General features: G+C 39.8%; 1 long non-coding RNA gene across 1 annotated transcript; it reads left to right on the top strand.

Moving 5' to 3' along the window:
• Positions 1-19: 19 nt before the first annotated feature.
• Positions 20-6914, top strand: LOC146655426 (uncharacterized). Its single transcript, XR_014914341.1, has 3 exons — positions 20-113; positions 1674-1774; positions 6835-6914. It is a non-coding gene; the product is annotated as an uncharacterized LOC146655426 (long non-coding RNA).
• Positions 6915-22478: the final 15564 nt, after the last annotated feature.

Genomic DNA, 22478 nt, shown 5'->3' with positions numbered 1-22478 from the left:
ATAGAGCAGCTGTGGCATGCGGACGTCGGTGGTCTGGATAGCATGTGGAGCTTCGCTAGCAACCCAGCATTTCATCTCCGACAAAGTTATCCCGAGAGAAGTAAAGCAAGTGTGTAAGTCCATCTCTGAATGTTTGTAAAGCATTCCTGCCTTAAGCTTAACAAGCGACTGCGTCTTCTTGCTGCTACTTCAATCATGAAACTGCTTAACGATCAGCTGATCGGCTTTTCTGTCGCGAGTCCATCTCTCTTGTTTGCTTTTGGCCCACTTTGCACCAGAAAGAGGAAACCAGCGGCTGAACAACAGCAGCACGTTTAAGCTTGATCAGCTATTGTTAGAATGTATTTAATATTACTTTCTACTCCAGGATCTTTTTCTACGTAGCTGACGGCTGTAACTGTGCAGGGGCGGATCTAGCAAAGTTTAGCCAGGGGGGCCAATAGGGCATTAACAGGGAAAAGGGGGCACAAAGACATACTTTTCTTTCTTATTCTCATTTAAAATGTCTAGCTTTTAATAAATAATTATCTGACACCCAAAGTTTTAATTTGATGTAAAATGAATAGAAGTCAATTACTGTATATAGTGACTATTAAGTCTAATATATATACCCTAGTAAGCTATAGTACTTTTTCCTTTGGGAAGGTACCATCTGTGCAGTCTGCAATTTTGTTGAAGAAAGATGTTGAATCTATTTAATATTTCTTGAAAAATAATTGATTTCTGTGCATTTTTTTCACACTGCATCAAATTAAGGTTGATTACGTCGATTAAGCATCATGAGGTGGAGCGTGAGGGGTGGTTCCCTATTTTTTATTTATTTATTTTTGTTGTTGCTGGGAGTTGGAACCCTATTAGTTAGGTTGCTTAATATTTATGCTAAGTACTCTTTAAAATACCAGAATAGGGAGGATGGTGTAGGTTTATTAGATTGATCAGTATTGCTGAACTATGAAATATTTTTTTTTGCATACAGGTATAACAGAATAGCTTTAGTGTAGTTGTTGTTTTAAACTTGAGTATGAACTTATACAAAATGCAGCAAGATATTTAAAAAACAGTTTTGTTGATTAAAAAACATTATATCGGATTCATATCGGTATCGGCAGATATCCAAATTTATGATATCGGTATCGGTATCGGACATAAAAAAGTGGTATCGTGCCATCTCTAATAAAAACAGGCTCATAAAGAGAACATTGCATGGCTACATGTTCACACCCATTAAATAATCAGATACATTGTCAATCAAATGTATAAAAAATCAAATGTTTTAATAGTTGAATTGATATTTCTTGCTTCACAAGAGACTGTTTTTGTACACGTCTGTTTATCATGTGACTTTTACCTTTTGACTGGGTAACCTCACTGGCTCCTGTAGCTTCTGCATGTCAACATCATGTTCAGTGAAATTATCAGTTGTATTTACCTCCATTGCATTTATAGTCGTAGTAGTTTTACAGTCACAGTTAAACATGTACAAAAACCTGCCCGTATATCAATCATTTCAATCAAAACAAAGCATTTGTTGCTCTTCAAATTTAAGCATAACAATACTGATTATTTTTTATTTTTGTTCTTAAGTTTCACAATTTAATTACACAAATATTAAATAGCCAACATACAATAATGTCACGTTTGTGATAAAGTGACCATTTATTTTTATTTTTCAGCTAAACGTGAAGATGAGAGATTCAAAGAGGCCTTTGGGAATTGATCTAACATCTCTGTTGGCAGCATTGTTAAGACAGACATTACACCTCTCAAACTTAAGGTACGTGGTTTGGCATGTGCCCACATTTACAGGAGGTCTAACCTTCTTGTCTATCGCGCATCATTTGGCAGCAGAAGTATATATATTACATGTCTCCAATCTGACCAGATGTTAAGTACATCTAGGAAGGTCCTGATCAAAGATACCCAGTTCCCTTAAAGCTTTCTCTGAAGACTTCAAACATTTTCATTACATTTCCTCAGGTCTGTGTAAGACTTTGTGATCTGGCAATGCTGTTAACCCAGGCGTTAGCCTGCCATCTAACCCTCTGTGTGAGCTGGCTGCGATGTTAAAGTAGACATTAGCCTCCTCCCTCTGGCCTGGATTCAGCTGGCACGTTCAGACCTCATTGATGGCTCTGCCAGGCAGACTCTGTCACAGTTGGTGATTTTGATCAATATCAACACCCAGACAGCTTGTTGGAGAACAAACAAACATGTAAATAATGCGTCAACACGTTCTGAAATTCTGGACAAGGTGATTATTGTATGAGAGGGCAGAGAAGGAGACAGAGAGATCAGCTTATGCTTTGCTACGTGTGTGTAACCTGCATCTATAATCTTCTCATAAAGACAATGTCACTTGATATTGTTGTCTCTTTCACTTTAATAGAAGCTATTAATGCTATTAATTTCATTTCAAGACAGCTTTTCTGAGCCTTATTTTACCAACAGCTCTCTGGTTTCTCTCAGTCTAGACTTTGTTGTTCAGAGGACTTAGAGTTGAGTCTCTTCCACATATTATCCAATAGCAAAATAATACTACTCAGTGTGGTAAGAAAGTCTTTGGGCTTTACAGGTCAGGGATTCTCAACCAGGAGGTACACCAGGAGAAATTTAACATGATTCTTGGAAAATGCAATTCAATTAAGTGTACATTAAAGAGTTAAAACAGTTAACAGCTAACTGATATGACCAGAGGTAGTTGTTGGAGGTTAGAGTGAGCACGACCTAAAATTTTTGTTTCTGTGTGCAGTCTTGTTGCCTTTGAAATCAATGTGGACCTGGTCTGCAACCACTTCCAGTCAAAGTGGCTTTGGTGCATCAGTACAGTGACAAAAATCAATAAGATTGAGTCTGCTATCAGTCTTTGATTGAATGGAGACAAGCTGATGATTGCATGCAGTTTTTTTGTGCAAAATCTGTTGCTATAGATACAAAAATTCACATTAAAGAGAAATTTTCATTTCTGTCCAACGAGAACATCATCCGTTTTAAAAGGAAAATCAGAAATTTCTCCACAAATTCTGTACAGAAACTTCGCCTTTATATAGGAATCTAACCAGAATACAAGCCCCCTATTACAAAAAGATATGTCACAGACATCAGCGGAAACTGATTGCAACGTGTTGGCAATCTGTAATCTGCAAGCCTTCCCCAATTTCTCTAAGAGTGATTGCAGTCAATCCGAGTCAAACTGTGGTTGTTTGGAGACAAGTTACTTCCTATCAGGTACCATGTGCACTCGTCTTAGGTCTGAAAGCGGTTGTCCAGAAGTTACTGCAATTATTTGTAATCAGTCTCCCAGAGAAAGAAATTCAATGTCATTTCATAATGTGAATGAGCCATATATATGAGCCAAACATAAAGCTAAAATGATAGAAGTTGGAAAATGTCACCTCTGTCAGTGCGCCCCAGGGCGGCTGTGGCTACAATGTAGCTGCCATCACCAGTGTGTGTGAATGTGTGTGTGAATGGGTGGATGACTGAATGTGTAAAGGGCTTAGGGACTAGTAAAGCGCTATACAAATACAGGCCATTTACCATTTACCATAAATGTACAGCTGTCAGGTATAAGTATAGAATATTATATTCTGTTTGCACAATAGAATTAAGAAATAAGTTAAAATGGTGTAAAAAGTTCAGATTCTTAGGAAATCTTTGGATAATCTAATGGATAAAGTCTTAAAATACCTAAAAAAATGTAAAAATAAGTTAAATTAAAAGTATGATTGGTAAGTAAAAAAGGAAGCAGAAGGGACAGAGTGATCGGTGGGGGTATGACGATACAGGTGATCCAGAGAAAGCATCAGTGCTAATAAAAGAAAAGAAGTTTAAGAGGTCACAAATGAAGCAAAAATGATCTCAACATGATCTCCCCTGAAGGGAGTCAATCTGCATCAGCTTTGCTTGGCAGTGCTGGTCGGTGTGAACACAGCCCCGGCGAGGACAGGGAAACACACGAGGAAGGCACAGCTCTAATTATAAACAGCCATTATCATGGGTGTGAAACCAGAAGTGACAGCAGCAATGGACAGCCAAACACACACACACACACAAACTCTGATGGGCCAGAGTCATCATATGGCCGAATCACAACTGCTCTGGCTCAGTAATGTCTGGCAGATGTTAACGCTTTGTACTTAATGACTCCCCCGAGACCTCACCCAATCAGACAGGACACAGCGATATGCCGGGGGGGGGAGTGTGTTGACTGTGTGTGTGAGTGATGCAGTAGCTAGTGGCTTGGTCAAGACGCAAATCTTGAAATTCATACATGTCATTAAACCTTGTTTAACATCTGTAGTGGCTGAATCTTCTGTGGTTCAGTTTAATCAGAGGTTTCAGGTCAACTGTTTAAAGTGTGTGTGTGTGTGTGTGTGTGTGTGTGTGTGTGTGTGTGTGTGTGTGTGTGTGTGTGTGTGTGTGTGTGTGTGTGTGTGTGTGTGTGTGTGTGTGTGTGTGTGTGTGTGCAACAGAGGGAGAGGGAGAGGAACCCTTCTGCTACCAGAGAGTCATTTCATGCTTGACTATTGCATGTTTTAAAGAATAACTGGATTTATGTTGCACATCTCAGCAAGTAAATCGATCAAAGCAAACAGAGCGGGATTAAAACACATTTTCAAACCTCCTCTCTGAACGTGAGATCAAAGGACGACCCGCGATAAATGTTAACGTTATTGCTGGAAGATACATTTAAGGTTAGTTGTGTACCTCTCCTCAAACTAAGCCGGTATTGTTATGATTATTATAATGATGATGATGATGATGATTAAGAGCATTTAAGTATTTTGTTTATATGGCATTTATTTTATTGTTTCTGTTTCTTTTTTCTTTGTTTTATCTTCTCTTCCTTCCTTTCATTGATTCTACATTTCATTCTTTCTGTTTCTCAACTCTTTTTATTTTCTTTATTCTGTTTTGTTTCTTTTTGTCTGATGGGTTTCATGTGTTTCTCTTTCACTTTTTTGTCTTCCTTCCTTGCTTGAAGAATGAACTTGACACTCATAATCCATATTAATAGACTTTCTTTTCTCTTCTCCTTTGGACCTGTAAGAATTCTGTAATATAAGCTACAGTGAGAAAAGGGTCAAACCTCTTAATGATGGAACCAGAAACAGCTTCGGGGTGGGTCTGAGATTAGTGATTCAGTTGTGCACTGTGTGTAAGCATTCACTACAAAACAGTTGTTATTCAGACACAGTCTGTTAAAAAAAAGTAGCTAATGTAGCTTTGTGCAAAAATATTTCTCTCTAACACATAATGTCATAACAGCAGCAGTGCTCTGATTTGCTATATTGAAAATGTCAGCAGCAGCAGATGCTGCGCTAATGGCCACTGGATGCTGCACCAGAATCTAGCAGCTGGAAACCATGACGCTAACTACCACCGGGGAGAAACGCCAAGCGATCCACAACCCTGTTGCAGTCGGGCAGCAGTACACAACACTCCATCACAGTTTTGGGGACAATGCGATACATAAGCCTCAATTTATACTTGCTGAGTGAGGAGGCTTAATGAGGAGATTCACTCAAGGCAGAGCCAAAGAGAAAGTTGGAGTGTGCACTGCAGTGTTCAGAATCACCAGTGCAGCAGAGTCAAATATTATATCCCACCAATTCTTCATCTTTGTAACTACTTCACCCACAAGGCAGCTTGACCATTATGTAAGTCATAGACTACATTTTCATGTAGTTTTCCGTATGTCACTTGAAGCAGTCCGCATAACTTGGCCCTGTACTCAATGTCATATCAGAATAGGCCCAAGTGCACCTGTGTGTGTAAAGTGAAACCTGCCTGTATGTTTCCAAAGTTCAGATGCAGCTAAATTAGTTAATTCTCTGGCTAAAGCTGCACAAATCCACAAACCCAGAACCCTGCCAAATCTGGCAAACATTACTGGTTCATTGTCAGAACTCTGCTGAGTGATACAGACTCCTTTGTCTAACACTTTTAATTTAGTTGCTTTCCAAATTTTCACAACTTTTTCACACATGCATTAATGCCCAGATGATGATAACGAACATTTTACAAAGTGAAAGGTTTGATGTGCTGCTGAAAGGAAAAGTTTCCCTCAATAAAACCCTCCACCCATTGGCCCTGTCGCTTTCTGATGCCCCACCAAGAGCTGTCACTCATCCCCAACTCCCCATCTTCCTCTGTCTGTCTGTCAAACAGGAAGAGTGCCTTTCCCCTCCATCTGTTATTATCTTCTCTTTTCCATGAGTACTGGGGGGTCAGTGGGGGCTGTCCAGGGGCTGGCCATCCCGTTAGAGGCCTATTAACAGTCCCCAGGCTCTCTGCTGGGGCCTACTGGAGAGAAATCCATATCAATACCTGTCTGTTATGCCTCCAACCGTTAGACACAGCCATGCTGCCTGCCTGGCACAGTCAAGCACTGCATGGGCCTCCTGTCGAGACACGGAGAAGATGGGGTTTCAATGCAAGCATGGCACTTGAGTGCGGACCTCCTGTCAGTCCTCCTGTTGCACTGACGGACCTAAGTAGACAATGCACAGTTTGAAAAGGCACACTTCCCAGTCCTGTTGCTGTCTCTAATAGTATCAGTTGTCTCTTTGGATCACATCTGGCCTGCAGAGATTACTTCCTCTAACAAGCTGGGAGGAAGGTGGCTAGAGGTGAGGTGAAGAGAAAGTTGGTGATGGCAACGACATGTGTGGGCTGGAGTTTGTAAAATTCACCATTCACAATATTCTCACAAAAGGCTAATGTGTGGTTAATGCAACTCATAAATTAAAGACACAATGGAAGTATCACTTTTCACCATTTTATTCAGTCTCACCGTCATTTGTTTGTGATGGTTTTTATCTCTTTTTTCAGTACCTGGATGCTGCAGGTGTATGATGGATCATATACACTCCTTAATCTCACGGGGCTAAATGCTCATAACATTTCTTCTGCTCAATAAAATTAATGTTTTAATTTTTTTGCTTTGAAGGTGATTGTTCTTTATTTCCAGTTTGTGTCACATTTTTTGTAGTTTTACTGCCACTGGGCTAAGAGTAACAGACAAGCTGGCATCTTCCATGCTTACGGCTATGGTTATGCTTGTGGGTGCATCATGTAGAATATGGCAGGAATGCACTTGTGACATCGCATAAGAAACCTCCTGCTGTGCATTATGTTATATGTTTAAGACATCAAGGCCTCCACTGAATCCACTGTTTTTGTCAATTTCTTACATTGTTTGCATGATTAGAGCGGTAAGTGTTGATAAATTAAACATTTAAAGTAAGGCCGTTCTTACTGCAGTTCGTGTTTATGATGTTGTCCTGCCACTCATGCACAGTGAGTTAGAAAAATAGCATCAGCTGCTCAGCTTATCCACCTGATTATCATGCAAACTGATTGTTGGATAATTTCTACACCAAAGTTGTGACTGAGTGCACTGTTATACCTCAGTGTTAAAACATGAACTAAGCCCAAGTGGCTTCCTCTGCTACATCACTTTCTACCCATTGCCCCTTTACTATATTCTTACATGCTGGTGGATTTTTATTTTTATAAATATTGGCAGATAAAAAGGAAAAAAGATATTAATAAAAGTATTTTATCAGCTTCTCCGGAAAGACTCAGAGTTCTTGTTTGTGCCATAAAAGAAAAAAGCAAAAACAGAAAATGTGACAGCAGTTACTAACAACAAGCTGACAATTTTGTAATAGCCGACTAATTTGTAATAAAATCTTTGCTATAGCATATAAATTACTGGCAGTCATTTGGCTCCAAATGGAGCTACCAGGACCAATCAGAGCCTTTTCGCCTCTAATCCATCATATCAATAGGAAGTTTAAAACAAACATGTCGTGTGTGTCCATCTGTCTTGATGTTAGCAGAGAATAGAGGTCTGTTTCCTCATTAGCAGCTTATTAACAGTCCTGGCTCAGCAGAGAGCACTTTCTCTGGAGGACGGGGGCCCTGGGGGAGGGCATTTGAATGGTACAGAGTGCTTTGTTTCTGGGTCTGGCCTCCCAGACCAGCCCCCTGTCCGAGCCTGCCCAGGGGAGGCTGTGTTATGCATGTAAGGGATAAGGGGAGCCAGAGGAGAGGGACGGAGAGAGGAGGAGAAGGAAGGATGGATAGAGGAGGAGATGGAGAGGGAGTGTTGACTGGAGGTCATCCATCAAACCTGCTGTCAATTTTCCCACCTCCTGTGGAGACACAGAGAAAAGGAAGGAATTAAACACTGTGGTATAAAACCAGATACCTATTAAATATTTTATTCACCAAACAGATGAACTGTAACTTTTATGTTTCTTTCTCCCATCACAGTGATCCCTAGATTAGTTTTGTCCAGGTGGAGGCAATTTATCTTGCAAAGTCACACCCTTGTAGCTTGTGTTCCAAAGCTTTTATATCTTAATCAAATTGAATGTGTCCCTTATCATTTATTCCTCTAAATTTTCTTACAACGCTCTGTTTGAATCATAACTTTAAACCCTTTGATTCCAGAGTTCTTTGAAATCCTGAATCAACAATTTTGTTACGACCACAGAAAAAATACACTGCAGACATTTTACTGTAGTAAATGCAAAAAGTCTGCAGAAAGTTGTATAAATGCACCTCAGTTAATTTGCACAGATCTGTGCAAATTTGTAACTATTTAAATCCCATTCATTTAAATATTGATACATAAAAACAGATGCACACAGCTTGCCAGCGCATTGCAATCAAGAGTCTGCACCGAAGTTTATTGCTAAATGACTTTATTGACTGGTAATATTTATAAAAGCAAGGCTGCTATATTATTTTGTAAATAGTAAATGGATTGTTTCTTATTAAACACTCCTACTGTGCTTGAGTCCTTAAAACACTTCATTTTTGAAGTAATTTCTTAAATTCTGTTCTAAATCTATGACATCTTACAGATTTATCACAGATAATCGCTGAGGTTTCACAAAGAGATTGCTTTTATTTTCCAACCTGACCCCATGCAATCACAGACTGATAGCAGACTGACGCTGTTATGATGCTGTTTTATCAGCAATAAGAACGAGACAGCAATGGACTGTGTGGGGAAGCGGATGTGGCCTCCATCCTCAAAGCAACCATTTTAAAGGCAAAAGGATCACAAGTTCATTCTACAGTTGTTCCACCGTCTCCAGCCACTGTTTCCTCCATTGTGACTGTAGCACAACCAGTTAAGGAGATGAATGGATGGAGGAGTGTGATTAAAGTTAAAATAATTAATTAATAGGTTAAATTGACAGATTTACAATAAATGTGCATCAGCCACATTCATCTTATATATAAAAGTAAAAATATTCCCCTGCTATGAGTTTAAAGCGCTTTACGCAAGCACAAGGAAGATTCAAATTTTATATTTCATATCATATTCTTTTCTCCCACCGTTTAACCTGTTGAGCCACAGAACTCAGCGAACTCACTTTCAGAAGACAATGAAGCTTATCTCTGCTATTTGTCTCCCGATTTGAACAACACATCTGTTCAGTGTGCGTCTGTGCCAGCACAGACATGTGTTGGCCTCAGACCAGAGTTTGACAGTGCAGGTCTCGAGGTATTTGCTGGGTTTGTAGCAGCAATCAGGACCACTGGTTTCAGGTCTCTGTTGACAACACCTATGCTGTGACCATCTGTCAAGCAAGCGATATATGCTGTACGTGTAAGAACACTGATGATGCACATGGTGCATCAATAGACACTCCCACAGAGGCACATGTTCGCACACAAACGCATTCAACTTTAGAAACACACACGGGCAGCTTCCCAAGGCACACACGTTTTAACAAGGAAAACACCATATTCCACCAGTTAACCATCTAATTATACAGTTATCCTCCTATTTACAGTACTATAGACGTGAAAGGCAGATGACACAAGCTGTCATTTCCTCACCATGCTTTGCAGAGCTCTGCGAGGCAGCTGGTTAGCAGAGGGCCTGAGTAGGAGGAGGCAACTTGGCAACAGCTGTTGGAATGAATGCGAGTAGTTAAACACAAGTCCTCCAGAGGCTCAGTGTTTGGAACGATCACCTGAAGCTACACATTCACGATGCTTTAAACAGGATGGAAATGAAAGATGGGGTGGATGAATGATGGCACGGTGATTTTGGAAAACAACAACTCCTCCAAATTAAACAACAAAAAAACTTTGCAACTGGACTTTAAACTAGAAGTAGAAATTCATTCTCAATATGATGTATCAGATGATGTGAACGGTGCTTTTATAAATATATACATTATAATTGTATAATGTATAGACATTTAAAACAAATACTTTTTAGAGTTAGTTGTTACTTTACAACAAAAAGTAATTTGCTATCTACTGAGAAAAATAACTCAGTAGTACAACTGTATTATTAAAAGTGAATTCCCTCTTTTAAGGTAGATTGCATATGTTGGTAAAACTACCCACAGGGTGTGTAGCCTGACTTTATATTCTTACCAGCGTTGCAAGTTATTTATTGCCTGCTGACTTTAACATGTGCCTAACATTGCACAGGGAAATAAAGAGGGGAAGGTAGCAACAACACAACTGTAGTACTTTGTATAACTGTTTGGGTGTTATCGTTCTATATTTTCTCCGTATTTTTGCAGTCAACCTTGTGAGATTTTAGCTTCTATGCATACCGTATTCTACAATAGGATCACTGTGGCACCGTGGCCACATTTGTTTTATGTAGTGTTCTTTGTGCTGGTTTTCAACTCTGCTCTCAGCTTTGTGTCTTTTATCTAAGATCCCATGTTTGTTCTCATTAGGATGGGCATTTGTCTCAGTGTGTTTATGTATAAGGCTGCCGGTGGAACTAATTACTTTCTGCAGGGAGAGTAATTAAGTAGTATTACTTTTTTAAAAGGTAAGAAGTACACATTTAATAGATACCCTAACTCCCATTTTTTGAGGAAGAAATGTGATTTAACTATCTTTCAGTGTGGCAAGAATTTAGGGTGGTGGTGTAATGGTATGGTGGATAATTTCTTAGCACAATTTGTGATCCCTTAGTATCTTAATTGAAACTTGAAATTCAAACACACATCCTGCCTATGTATTTTGTTGACCATGTCCATCCAACAATAGTGTACCCATCTTCTAATGGCTGTCATGTCATACTATGTGACAAAGCTCAAATCAAAGTGGCTTCTTCAACATGACACTGAGTTTGTTGAACTCAAATGACCTCCACAGTCACCAGATCTCAATCTAAAAGAGCACCTTTGGGACGTAGTGGAATCATAGTGCTACCATGACAATATGGACTAAAAATCTTTGAGGATTCTCTCCAACAGCTTTTTCCAATCTATGCCACAAAGAATTATTGCAGTTCTGAAAGTGGCTAAAGTGGCTGGTTCGTGTAGTTCAGAAATGATTACACTCGTGAAAAGAAGGCTCCTGAAATAAGCAGCAGTCTTCTGTATTACAGTCAAATGCTTTGAAGTCTCATCCATCCATCTCAGCCGCCTCCCTGTGTGGTCACCTGACTTCCCACTCTGTTAAAAGACAAAATACAGTTTTCCCAACTTTTCTTTTTGTTCCTGCTCGCTTGATAGTCTACCCCTTCCTAGAACCACTCTCCTCCCCCACTCCGCTGCAGGCCATCCTTCCCTTCCCAGCCTGCTTTGCGGTCCCGGAGGCGCCAGCCGCACCCTGTCCCGTGCAGTCTCCTGCCGTCCCACTGAAGACCGTGAAATCAGCATGATTAATAATTATAATTATTGGCAAACGTGCCAGCTGCTCTGTGGCAATGGGCATCTCTGATTTATGGTTCTGTAAATGCAAACAGTCATTGTCCATATTCAGAGAAGAAAGGAGGGAAGGCAGGAGGGGAGACTGAGGCAGACGGGGAGTTTTGGATGCCTGCCCTCAAAATATGATTTTATCTTCGGAAGTCAGCAGTCCTGTCCTGCAGGCATTGTCCTGCGTGCCTCCCTCCTTGCTTCCAACCATTCGTCTCTTGTTCTGCCCATATTCCTCACCTAGTCTGTGCTCCATGGAGCATTGCTTTTTGATCTCAGTGGGCTTCAAAGGAGTCTGGGGCCACAGGGTTTCAAGCATTGTGCATGCAGACTGTGGCTTTATGAACAAGCCTATCGTTAGCATTGTATTATCACAATTCAAACCCTTAGTGTTGAGGTGTTTGTACACTAAGCTATGCGCTCTGATTAAAGACAATTAATGACTTAGAAGAAAAGTTAAACTATCTGGCTGAGATAAATCATTAATTATCTGGGCATAATATATCTGGAAAACAACCAAGAGTCTGTCACGAAGTAGACAAGAGTTTTGTTGCTTTATTTGTGTTTCCTGCATGCGTGAGTGTGTTTGTGTTTGTTTGCCCTGACTGATGGAGTGGTACGGTCTGTTCGTCGGGCTCTGGGGGTCTGCTGATGTGTCTATCACTGACAGAACGAGACTATGGATTACCTCGCTCATTAATCACCATCAAAGTGGCAGCTTGCACACACTCGTGAACCGCATACATGCAGTAATGCTAGCTCGCACAAGTTTGCCCACATACAAACATGCACACACACATCTCTCCACACACAGACAGAGTGGTTGTGACAGCTACTGGCCACCAACCTGTCCGCAGCCTAATCTCATTAGGGTCCTTCTGGCATCTGGGCCTGTTGTGCTGAGGGATGGCCTATGATGGAGTGAAGAAGACAAGGCGTTCAAGCGTATAATGGATGTCTAAATCATCTGGCCTCAACCAGCGGGTCCTCTTACTCTTTCGTTTGATGATCTGGAAGCATCCTTTGGAAATTCCTGAAAGACAAAAGAGCAGAAAAATGCAAAAGATACCTTGATGCTTGAATTGCTCTTGTTTTTTTGTTTGTTTTTTAAAGTCAGTAACCATTTGGCAAGAGTAATTGTATGTAACTGGGGTTTGTGGTAGTGCGGTGGCACTCATCACACCTGTCTGCCACTCTCTAGTCTGCTGCAGGCCTGTCCTGTCTGGTCCTGGAGCACAGTGTTGTACCTGTCAGTGTTGTGCAGATGGGTTTCAGGTCCCTCAGGCACCTGGGCTAAATACCCGTCATTAATCACCACATAAAGCCTCCCCAGCGGGAGATGCCCCAGGTTAGAGCACATCAAGAAATAAATTGGCTGAAAAATGGCTCCGGACGAAGGCTCTATCCCTGGAGAGGAGAGGAGAGGAGAGGAGAGGAGAGGAGAGGAGAGGAGAGGAGAAGAGAAAACAGCCTTCTCGATCCCACTAAGTGAACTGTCAGCGGGCTAAGCGACACCATCATTCACTCGGCCCCTATCGTGTTCCCGTGGTGCTGACAATCTCGGCTGTTTGCTTTCAGATTTGCACACATTCATCTTCTTTATTTGCCAAAGTGGCTTTATGCTTAGACAGAAGGCTTGAGCTTTAATGCTTCAAGTGTGGGGGGGCCTTAGGGTCCATCAGGCTTTAAATAAACATTTCTGGAAGATAAGGATTTAACAGAGGACACACAGAGAAAGTAAAGCAGGTTTTATGCTTCAAACTCACAGGTCAAAGCAGGATTCGTAGCTTATTCAATTCTTTTATTTATTCTCTGACATGGGAATCTCAACAACTTGTTGTTGTGCTGCACACTGAGTTTCAAACTCCCTCAAAATAATCCATAATCTTCCCATCGCCCACCTTGAGGTCATGACCCAGTCTTGAACAAACACTGCTGTAGGGCTCACACTTATTTAAGTGCCAATAATGAGCAGAAAGCTAAGTTAGGACACTTCCCTCTGCTCGTCACGATCCTATGAGCACTTAGTCAACCAATTAAAATATGCATATACAGCAATGCACTAAAATGGAAGAAAATACTTTTCAGGTGCGTTAAATACTAAGATGAGTTAAAAAATAATAATAAAATAAAGTTGATGAAAGCAGAGATAAGGTCAAGGACATGTTGGAGTCCAGTGGCCCAGACCTGCCCAGCTTAGAACAGCATGTCTGTGGCTGTCCACTCGTATGATTAATGACTGGATGGATTCCCCTGGTCAGTCACTCACTGCTCCATGACAGTGGTCCACCTTTCACTGTATCCTGCAGCCCTCAGGGCCTCACTACACCTTCAGTGGAGGACTTCACAATGCAAATACGATTATTCGTATTTATTCGCTTAAATTGAATAAATGACATGAAGTTTTTCTGTTATGTTTTTACCTGCATTTTTTTTCTTTCTTAAAATCTAAAATTCAAGCAGACTGAGATAAATATATTTGACAATAAAATAGAAAATTCCTCTATTTTATTTTATTTTTTAAATGGGAGCATTAGTTCAGTGAGGATATTTCAGTTTTGTTTTCAGTCTAGTGGCAGCTTTTGCAAAAAAACCAAACCAAAACAAATATAAAGAAAACATTTATGTATATATATACATTTTTTTAAATAAAAAATGGCTTTTTAAAAACTTTTCGAAACTCTTTCATTAAGTCTTCATGTGTGCTGCTCCCACATTAATGATAAGGATGACATAATGCTTTGTGAAACACTTGCTGCAGTGCACTACAGCTCAAGTCTGTTCCTGACTGTTACACTGTGCCTGCCTGCTAGTCCTAATAGGAGAGGATCAGTAAAGGACAGCTTAAACTGTCTGATATCTATAATTCTGCATATTATGACAGCAGGAAATAGATGGATTTTGGAAAGTTGTGACTTTTATGCAAACATTTATCACTGCACTGTAGAAATATACCATTTGATAAATATTTGCATTATGTAAAAAAAAATTAAATAATGTCAAAATAATCACCGATATTACAGTTTATATTATACAATTTAAAGCCACCTGTTAATTTGCTCATTAACAAAAATATCTCATCAGCCAATCATGTGACAGTTACTTGCATTTGAGGACCAGAACAGGGAAGAAAGGTGATATAAATGTCTTTGAATGTGGCATGTGTTTGCTGAGAAACAGAGTATGAGCTGTTCAGGCTGCTGCAGTGTGAGGAGGATATTCCTTTGGGCAACTTAGTACAAATTGACCATTGTTTAAACATCACAGTCTGCCTGAGTATTGCTACTGACCACGTGCATCCCTTAATGCCCATCTTCTAATGGCTACTTCCAGTGAAAACTACAACATGTCACAAAGTCCAAATCATCTCAACTGGTTTCCTGAACCTGGCAGTGAGTTCACTGTACATAAATGACCAGATCTCAATTCAACAGAGCACCTTTGGGATGTGATGGAGCAAGAAATTCTCATCGTGGATGTGTAGCCATCCACATCCACATCCACGATGTGTATCAAATCTGCAGAAACTGCCATGGTTAGTTTTCATCAGTTTTTTTTATTTCGAGTGAGTTTTCTCATTTCAGTTTATTTCTATTAATGTTTAGTTTTTGTTTCATTTCTATTTGTTTTAGTCATTATTATTATTATTTATTACTATTGTATTATATTATTTACAAGATTTTGGTAAACACAGAACTTTTGGATATCAGTTGACTCAGTCTTGTAGACATCTAGGTCTTAAAAAACAGCTATCAAAGATATGTTTTGGGAGGTTTTACCAACCGACAAACACTAAAACTACTGGATGTTTATTTTTAGTTGGTTTTACAGGTTCACAAAGGTTTTTCAGTCAGTTTTAAATTATTTCAAAGATCCAGATTTTATTAACTCAAACATTTTTTCACATCTGGCTTTAGTTTTTATGGATTATTGTCGCTTTTAACCTTGGAAACTGCCTGATGTTATCATGACATTATGAACCAAATATGTAAATAAAATGAAGGCATTGCCACCTTAAGTTGATGGGATCACTTAATAACATGAAATCCCACCATATGTCAGTGCTGACTTTGAGCTGAAACACGGTCTTTACCTCAGCATCTCTGTACATCCTTTCTTCACACTCACTTAAAAGGACCACAGGCCATTATGTATTTTAAAAAGAAGGGCATGGTGAGTGGCCAGGTTATGCTCCTCTATTCTTCTTATTCTTCCCTCACCAGAGCAGTCGATGTCAGTAGGAGATGGAGGGACAATGGAGGTGATCTCTCTGATCTCAGTGCTCCTATTGTGGCTTGTCATATTATTAATGTTCATATCTGAGAAAAGCCATGGCCTCTGCCTCGCTGCTCTGTCATGTTCTCTGCTGGACTTTCTTTCTTCACACTGTTGTGCTTTATCTCAGTGCGGCTCTGATGCTGTATTTGATCTCGGCAATATATGGAAATGTAAAGAGGAAGTGTAAGAATTTCTCACATTTTCTTTATCTGATTTGATTCCCTTTGAAAAATATGCTTTTGAAGCCTCATTTGTCCTTTGTAGCACAATCATTTTAAGAGCTGCGACAACAGATTTATATTCTCGCTCTTTCCTAAAGTTTTTGCCCCGTTGTGCAAAAAAAAAATTGCAAGACTGAAGGCATGTTGGCCACTCTCCTTTCAAAGATGTCATTCATTTATCAGCGGTGCCGTGGCTTGCTCATGCCTTGCTGTGCTGTGCTTGGGGTCAGGGCTTCTTCACTGTGCACTCAGAGTAATTATTAACCCACTGGGATTGTCCAGCAGCCCTTTGGTCATCTGGGACTGAAGAGTGTCAATCGGCAAAGGTCACAACTAGGCAGCAGAGTAATGAGTAAGGAGACGGAGAAAGAACATAGTCAGAGGGAGACTAATTAATTAAACCTGAAAATGACAAGAACCTCCTTTTGCTGTGCAAACATTTGTAAGATATATTTGGTTATATTTTACTCCCGTGAAAAGAATAAAGACTATTGTTTTCAGCAAAGCATTACTAAACAACATGAATGGCAGTGCAGTAATGAATGGCCTAACCTACTGGGGGACGCGGCCCCTTGGTGGGCTGTGAAGGTACTGCAAGTGAGCGGTGAAAATTAATTTACAATAAAAACGTTTTTTAAACTTTTTTTTATTTAGCTTGAAAAGAACTTATGAAACAAACAAAAGAATCTATAAGACGGCACATTATTTTCATTTTATGACCTATTTTTAAACTTATTTTTAAACTTAAACTCATCTTATGTCTTAGGTATTACAGTTTTTTCTGAATGCTTAAACCCTAACTGTGATTCCTGTAGCACAATCTCTAAAACTATTCAGACTTATAGCAAAACCACTCACTGAGTTTGCAAAACTAAAAGCACAAAAACTGCTTTGCACTCAGTTTGCAATTTTGTAACACACACTTTGCAAAACTGTAGGCACAATTCACTGCACAACACTCAATTACCAAATTTCCAACACACTCCTAGCAAAAGTATACACATGTATGGCTATCATTAACACTAATTTGCCAACTGTCTGGCACACTTTCACATGTCAAAACTTTCTTAGATAATTAGTTCACTTTGCAATCTGCCTAAGCACTATAATACAGGTAAGCTGTGTGTGCGGAGTACAATGGAGGGAGCAGAAAGAGTGAGAAGTAGAGGAGGCCGAGGAAGAGGACGTGGAGGTGAAGAAGTAGGATGAAGAGGACGACAAGGACAAGGAGGAGCAAGAGGAAGACGAGGAGGGGGGAGAGGAAGATGAGGAGGGGGGAGAGGAAGGGTAGGAAGAGTAAGAAATAGAATTGCTGATGACATCAGAGCTACAATAGTGGACCATGTCATCAACCGTGGAATGACCCTGAGGGTAGCTGGCCAACGGGTCCAGCCTAACTCGAGCCGCTACACTGTAGCAAGTACCATAAGGACATCTTGAAATGAGAATCGGTTAGTACAGTCACTTCGCACAAAGATTTGTAGCACTGCCATATGCCAATGAGAAACACACCAATACCATTGATGTAAAAATACTGAAATTGTTACTTTACAGAATTGCTAGATGACCAGATGCTGGGGGCAGAGGAAGCATGTTCACTGCAGACCAAGTAACCCATATAGTCATTATGGCGATTGCAAATAATCCTATACTTGGAAATAAACACTTGTGTTTGTTTTGATGTGTTTGAATAAACACCAGTACTTGAAGTTTGGATCCCTCTATGCTTATGGATCTATGACAGAAGTATGAGCTCAAACTGACATAGCCTACCTTGTGCACAGAGAAAGCAAAAGCCAGATGTGTTTTGTATTCATACCATCAGTGTGCAGTTGGCGCATTGTGTGCTTAGTAGATGATGGCTTGTGTGTACTGTTTGATACGGAAACACCATTTTTACGAAGGTGTGAAGAGTTAATCTAGCTGTGTTTGCTTTTGCAAGAGAACTACAATGTTTTGATGATTGGGTGACAGGTTTTCTTATTTGTGTGAAGAGTTTTGCAAAATTAGCCAATAGTTACAAAAAATGTGCTTAAGCAATCAGAAAAAACTGTAATGGAAAGTCAACCAACAAGCAAATCATCAAAAGGTCAAAAACATCACTGAAAACACAAAGAAGGAAATGCTTCATCTTAGACTAGTCTCATGTTCACAGATGTGATTAAAGCATTGTGTGAGCTGCAGAAGAGTTTCAGAATTTAAAATGGGCTGTGGCAGTCAAAACGTTTGGGACTAGCTGGTCTAAAGGATTGTAACTCAAATACTACAGTTATGAATCCCAGTAAGACTTCATTCTGGAGTTTGGATGTTTGCTTCCTTTTTAGAATTTAGATTTTGGTAGATAACAGCTTTACCAAAACAGTCTGACATTAAAACAATACAGTGAGTCAAAGAGATGGTGGAGTAGGAAATATAACTGTCATTTTAGTGATGAAGAGAGGACCCAAACTCAAGAAAAAGAGAGAAACATAATAGACATCCTGATTAAGGTTACGGGGAAGACTGGACTGTACAAACGGTAGGGAGTGAGACACAGGTGAAAACAATCAAGACAGCGAAAAACAAGGCGGTCAAGCTGGAACAAAACATGACAGGAAACTTAATGAAGTGTTTCCCTTCACAGCACAGAATCTGGAATAGGTACCAAAGTCTATTGTTATCTAGATCAGGTAGCTAACTCTTGCTGAACTTCTTATCATTATTCAGTTTTTAATCAATTACATTCCTATACTATAATAATATAAGTGCCTGTTTCTGCTGGAGGTTTCTTCCTGTTAAATGGGAGTTTTTCCTCCCCACTGTCACCAAAGTGCTTGCTCATAGGGAGTCATATGATTGTTGGGGCTTTCTTACAATATAAAATTTTGTGATTAAAAACTATAAATAAAATTGAACTGAACTGAATTGAATAACTTCTATAATTTACTAAATCACAATTAATGCTAGTTCCTATTGGAACATTACATGTGTCTGTTTTGTAATGCGCTGCATTACTGTTGCTAATTTCAGTCACATTACAGTTATTGATGAAAGAATTACTGCACTGCATACATTTTACAAAGATTTGCAAATTCAGGGGGAAAATTCATCAAATGTGGCTTTTCATGCACACTTTGCACCAATGACCTGACCTCAGTTTGTACAGGACATAGAACAAAAATGGCAGAGTGGTACACTGCTCTTTAAAGGCGAGGATATCGACGTTATTTTTGGAATTTCCTTCACGAAATGCAAGAGCATGTGATGCGGAAGTGCAAATTGTATGCAGACAAGAAACCACTATCCACCTTAATAAAACAAAAACAAGTAGCAAAAGCCCTCCAGTACCAAAATCATGATCAAGATTAGTGTAACAAAATTAGAAACAAGTAGATTTGTCACCATACAGCAGCTACTAGGGAAAACATTCACCATATCTATAGTAGATTGGTACTGCCACAACATTTTTAAGGTTACTTCCCACTTTGTCGTGATATTTAAACACCAAGACAAAGACCTTGTTTATGTCCTTTGTATTAGGACAGAGGTTTATCCCAAAAGGTTGATCCATTTATCTCTGCACAGTTTTCTCAGTACGAGGGTGCTGAGCATGCATCAGAAGATAGAGGTTTGTGGTCATATGTGAGCTGTGGTTATTACATGACAAGGTGATCTCAGGTAATGTTGCAGAACTGAAAACGTAATGCAACAATCAGTGCAAGGAATGAAAGAGTGCAGTAATACTTAAAGTAAACCATCACTTTATACTTTTTAAAGTTATAAACATGTCGTTATGTTAGTAAATGGGTAAATATATTACATTTACAACACTGGTCACTTTGTCACATAAATACTGATATTTATGATAATTATTCTTTAATGTTGCTTTCTGTCCTCAATAACATGACATATTCAGATTTGTAATTATCAAAATATGTTAAAATATCAACTTGATGGCCAAATCCCAGACACAGATTCTGCCTTCCTCTGCTCGCTCAGCCAGACCCCTGCGTGTGACATAACCTGGGAAAAGTATTTTTTGCCATCATGGGAAGTGCAGAGTGTGAAGGTTCTCTACATAAAACCCACAACCTCAAACTGAAGGTTATTTATGCCACTGCTGTGGCATTGTGGCCTACAGAGTCTTTGTGATGCAGGGAACAACATCCTCTAAAGCTGCTTGGGTTTTGTGGGGAATAAATTGTGCGGTTCCTCTGGTCCAGCTCTATATCATATTCGGCTAGCTTGTGGGTGCCACTGAGGTGGTGAATGGGCCGCCAGAGGCCCAGCCACTGGCGGGTGGTCTGACACAGAAAGGTTAAATATGGTTCAGCCATGGACTCTCTCAAAGGGCCTGGTTGTTAAAAAAATAAGTTATGTGTGCTATACGTCTTCATGCAGTCAGAAAATTGACAATACTGGCGCACTGAGGCACAGGGCTGTCCGAGAGCTGAACTTCATGGTTGACCATCCCACTGAAGAAAAAGAGTCGCAACCTCACTTGTTTCCGGTGGATTTATTGACGGCTCATCAAAGACTCGGCTAGACGAGAGGTGTAAAATCAGCACAATGACCATAATGGTTATGCTCGGCTCTTTGCACTTAAAGCTATGAACTCTAAACTTGAACTCAGTGACAGAAAAATGGAAAAGCAAACAAAAATGTAGCCATTAAATAAAAGAAACAGTTCAAATGCTTAATATAGTACAAGCATTGAGTGATTAAATGAGACATTGCTCTTAAAGCCCAAGTGAGTTATTGTACTACTTGTATGGTCAACTGATAGGTCAGTTTTGCATGCCTTTATCCATTATCATCATCATCAGAGGATGATTACTGACTCTTCTCTTCCTTTTCTCCTCTAATACTACAACTATAACACTACAATCCATGTCTTTTTGTTAAAAATGTAATCAAATTAGGGATGATGCAGAAATAAAATGGGTCAACCGGTGTTATTTTCCCATCTATAGTGTGTCTGCCATCACTGTTTTGTGCAGTTAGACTGACAGAGTTGAGATCACTGTGAAAGCTCATCTCAGTTTAAAACATTTGATAACGGAGCGTTTTTCTACCTATTGTAGAACAATAGAAATTTCTAGTTATTTATAGATAGCTAAATAAACAGGAACTTGTTTATGTAGTTACTTAATTACTTTGGTGTAGTATGAATAGCCATGAGGGGGTCTTTATCAGTAGGAAACGTTGTAAAAGGTATTAAAAATACAGTTGAAAGTCCAAACTTTATATCCTATAAATTTTCTAATGCCATACAGTGGGCCAGATTGGAGTCTTTGCTGTCTTTGTGCTTGACACCACTGAATAGACAACAGGGTCCAGCTGATTTACCTGCAAAGAAGGTACAGGTATAACTGCTTTTTCTAGAAAAGGATTAGTATTGTACAGAGGGACTTGCACAAATTGATTCAACAACCCCAATTTTCTCCACACAGCTGTGTCAGCTTCTGAATTTCTGTGTAACTCAGTAATAAAAAAAAAACTAAAAGTGCTTTATCCACAGAGAACAGGGGTGGGAGTGGGACATGGAGAGAGGGCGTGTGTTTTTGTGTGTGAGTGTATGTTGGGTTGGGGGGTCCGAAAAGCAGTGAACGGGATGGGAAGGATCTTCAAAGCCTGGGGAAGAGGTCCCTGGCCCCCCACTGCAGCCTTGTTCACATGAGAATCAATCTGGTTCCAGTGTTTGATGTGAACCACAGATAAAAGAAACAAAACAAAGAATGACAGCGGGGAGATATGGAAAGATGGGGCACAAACAGACAGGGAGATTAATGGGATAGGCAGATAAAAAAAAATGTAGAGGTATGAAGAAGTGCCAGAGGGCAATGTTTACCAAAGAGAGACAGGGCGACGGTATCGGGACAAGCAAATGCAAGGATATGGAAAAGGAGTCATGAAGATGGTGTGATTTTAGGAAAAATAATAATAAATAAGAGACAAAAAAAGAAAATCAAACCATCTGATTGACAGATGCATGTAAGCAGAAGGACAAAGTAAAAGACAAAATGTCTTTCAGTCAGACAGACACAATCCATCAGTCAGTCAGACATCGAAGGGCAAACGAAGGTTCAAAGCCAGCGTGGTGGACACCAGTGCAGTGTCTCCTCGCACAGTCTCCCCGTGACGCCAGGAACTCGAATTATCATCACAATGCAAACTGCATTATCATCATCACCATTACCATTATCATGAAAAATGAAAATCATATTGAGTTCGGAGTAAAGCCTTCAGCTGGACAGCTTTCACTAAAGGATTCACCCCAGTGGAATGTGGAGGT

The sequence above is a fragment of the Rhamphochromis longiceps genome, linkage group LG13 (assembly GCF_057381845.1).
Source record: "Rhamphochromis longiceps isolate RC_006_pf linkage group LG13, R_longiceps_female_GT1.1, whole genome shotgun sequence".
NCBI classification, from domain to species: Eukaryota; Metazoa; Chordata; class Actinopteri; order Cichliformes; family Cichlidae; genus Rhamphochromis; species Rhamphochromis longiceps.
Note: the sequence above shows the minus strand (reverse complement) of the source record. Positions and strands in the feature narration are given on the sequence as shown.